Raw genomic sequence first — 3913 nt, 5'->3', positions numbered from 1 at the left:
ACTGTTCTAGTACATGTATTTTTTCAATACAATTAAAATACATGTAAGGAGAAAACTATCAAGCAAACGGGATTGAATGTGTAGGAAAATAAATAAATAGCTATAGACATGCACAAAAAATATGTGACAATATATCAATCATTTTCAAACTGATAGACATATTTTAATATTTTTGTAGCGAGTCGGTAAGAGTTCCACTGCAACATTCACATTCTAAATGTTCGAAAAGCAAAATGTCATTCCGACAATTTTAATGAATCACACTGAACAGAATGAATCGAAGGTCAAGAAATCTTTTACATTTGATAAAAACAGGGACGTATATACTAAGTATATACGTCCCTGATAAAAAGAAAATCAAGAATAATGCAAGATTAATGCATATACATTAAAAAATCAATAATATTTGGTAATGCAGCCGCATTACCAAATATTATTGATTTTTTAATGTATATACATGTATTTATTGACATGTGCATATGTTTTTCATACGACAAACAATCATTTACTTCACTTTCCCTCAAACGGTTACACGCAGAGTTTTGTATAAAAGAAAAAAGAAAAAAAAGAAGCGGTACCATTGTCACAATCTGAACACGAACACGTTGATTAATGTATTTTTTTTATCTCTATAAATCATGTACTAATTATAAAATAACTTGCTCACTATTTCCTTTACTACTTTACTATAATATTTGGGGCTAGTGGAAGGGGGGGGGGGGCTACATGTCCAAAGATGATTGGTGATCGTTGGCTCTACCTATAGCTATACACGTGTATATATACACGTGTTAGTTTCTTGTATATTCTGTGTGAATTGAACGGTTTTTTTGTCGCTTAAGAAACAATAGACCTTTGCCTACCTGTATATTGGGAGACGACCGTGAAGCACACCGTGTACACAACCCCCACCCCATCTCTCTCTCTCTCTCTCTCTCTCTCTCTCTCTCTCTCTCTCTCTCTCTCTCTCTCTCTCTCTCTCTCTCTCTCTCTCTCTCTCTCTCTCTCAAATGTTTTAGGTGACTAGGAAAAATAACAGTTATGAACGAGTAGATCTACGAAACACAAAATAGTTATGTTTCAAAATACTATGCAGTCCACTTTTATTATTCCCGTTGATAGAGCAAGGTCGTTACATGCAACAGAATTATCAGAGTTTCTGACACCCAATTAAAACTTATACGTAATCGTTATGTAATCTATATGAAATTGAAGACGAATAACACTCAATCCTTATATATCTCATGTACACTTACACTGAACACTTAATCAAAAAATATTATAAGCCATCAGTGTTTTAACTAGTCAAACTTATTTATAATTTCTACAGTACATTCATAACCGTAAACATTTAAACATGTGTGTTACTATCTTCGAGAAGCTTATAAAATACAGAAAAACAAAATTGTTTTTGTAAAGGAAAGTATAATTCATTATTATTTACGAAACAGACAAGAAGATTGCCATGTCATTGAGTTGAATCATTTTACAACGTTAAACATTGAACCGGGTGCTTTTTTTTCCTCCATTGAAAACTGAAACCAAAATATACCCGGTTACATTCGTTACACTGATATCATGCAATGTAAAATTTTGCTACAGTCTTATGAATGACGTATGTAATATTTGTTTTTAGAAACAAAATCAGGACTTGAAGATTTACATATAGTTTGGTGAACTAGGCTGTGAAAGTCTTAGATTTAGATATGAAAAAGAACAGGCTAACGTATTGTGTAAGCATTCCAGATTTTATAATTATTTGTTCTCCAAAATTCATAATTTTAGTAAATTTTTATGGAGAAAGAATATACGTTTAAAGCAAAGTGCATGCACATTTTCGTATATACACAATCAGTTTTGTACAATGTTAGTAACTGTTTACATCTTAAAAAACTTGGAGAAGATGTAAGAATTTTTCTTTGGCTTTGTAGATGATTTTCGATCACATACTTTTCATGAGCTGAATCTAGATGGGATTCGGGGGTGGGGGAGCGGGGGGGGGGGGGGGGGGGTTGGAGTTCCGCCCCCCGTGGAACAAATCAAATTTCTTAAATTTCCTCGATCCCCTCCCTTAACAAACCTGCATATACCCCTCAAAAATATTCTGGATGAACGGATGGTTTTTATTACGTTTTAATATTAATAATAATCTGATAGTTATTTGTTGAATCGTTAATTGGTTTAGTTAAATGATATCAAGATCACAAACTTTCGCGCCAGACGAACAAGTTATGATAATATTTGACAGTATACTTTTTTAAAACACAGTAATTCTTATTGAATTCTTACTCAGGGTTATTAGAAAAGTTCGCGGACAAGTTGACTTGCAATTGTGAGCGGACTATTTACATGATACTAGCGAAACTTTTCAGATTTAACTTTTATTTTCTAAGAAATATGAAACGATTTGTTTGTTTTAAATGCACCATAAAAAATATACATCTTAATTATTTGATGAGTATGCTTCACGGAGCATGTCAGGTTTTTTTTTTTTTTTTTTTTAATTTTTTAAAATTTTGTACGCATTATTCCTTATTAAGAAAATGTACCGTTGAAGTGCATAAAAATAAACGATATTTCATTTGACATCACAATAACTTATGAGGGTAATTTTATGAAAGTTTTAAGTTGGAGAATTTCTGACCGTTTTATCGCCGAACTTGGACGAACAACGCTTGAAAAATGAGTAAAAAAACTTTGACGTCTGCTATATTTATGGAGCACCGGGCCGTCATTTAATTTTGTGTGCACGCAGGAAAATCTCCGATGGTCACCAAAGGGTTCTTGTATGAATGCTACTATTTTTTTTTTTTATAGGAAAAACGTTTACAACTTGAATCACAGAGGTTTAAAGATGGAAAAACTGTTGTTTAGCCCTTGCAGCACCCCCCCCCCCCCCCCACCCACCTACAGCCAGGATCTTGCACTTATAGATTTCGCTTATTTACCTCATCGAAACTTAAAGTTAAAGTCGAAACTGCGTAGACAGAAATTGTTGGACCTAAATGATCTACGATATGCCACAAAAGGCATTATACAAAAGCTTGACAAATAATGGTATGGACGTGCATTTTATAAATCGGTTAAATTTCTTAAAAAGTGTGTGGAACTGAAAGGTGTTTACTTTGAAAAAGAGTAACATGTTTGACTTTCAGTTGTTTGACGTCACCTGACTTCGTGGAAATATGAAATGTTGCTCCGTAAATCTAATTCAGGCAAAGTAAAAATCGCTGTGTCTTTTGGAGAAAAAAAATTAAATTCATACTTACTTTCAAATGGTAGTCATTTAAAATAAAACATACGCCAATCTACAAAGTTCACAGTAATTTTGCCGTAAATCACTGTCCGCGAAGTTTTCTAACAACCCTCGTACAGTTGATTAAAAAAAAAACTAAGGTAATGAAAAAATCATATCCATTTTTTTATTAATATGATCATTTTAAGTTAGAAAATATAAAACATTAAAATAACCAATCAGGTAAGCGGCAGGAGTGCTCTTTTCTCGGCGGGCGAATGCATTCTGCGTAGGAGTTGTCTACTTACCCAGCGTTTACTTAGTTTGTGTTAATTAATGAATATAAAGTCAACTTTTTACTGCTATTGGATTTTATTTTGTTGGAGAAAATTAAAATTATCCATCAATTAAACGGCGGGCATATAGATTTCTTCTGCTGCCATATGAATTCTACGTACGAGTTATCTACCTTTACCAACATCTTTGATTTTTCGTCGATAAATCCGTAATAAAAGCTTATAAAAATATTTTGTTGTGTGAATTAATATTATTTTAATACATTTAATCATAATCAATCATAGATATATCGATATATAGCTGCATTTGCCGTGGGACGTACGTGGGACTTACGTGGGACTTGTTTTCCCCGTGGGACTTGTTTTAGTATCACCCCACACG

Source organism: Crassostrea angulata, chromosome 6 (assembly GCF_025612915.1).
Source record: "Crassostrea angulata isolate pt1a10 chromosome 6, ASM2561291v2, whole genome shotgun sequence".
In the NCBI taxonomy this organism is placed as follows: domain Eukaryota; kingdom Metazoa; phylum Mollusca; class Bivalvia; order Ostreida; family Ostreidae; genus Magallana; species Magallana angulata.
The sequence above is the reverse complement of the archived record's forward strand: the minus strand, read 5'-3'. Positions refer to the sequence as shown.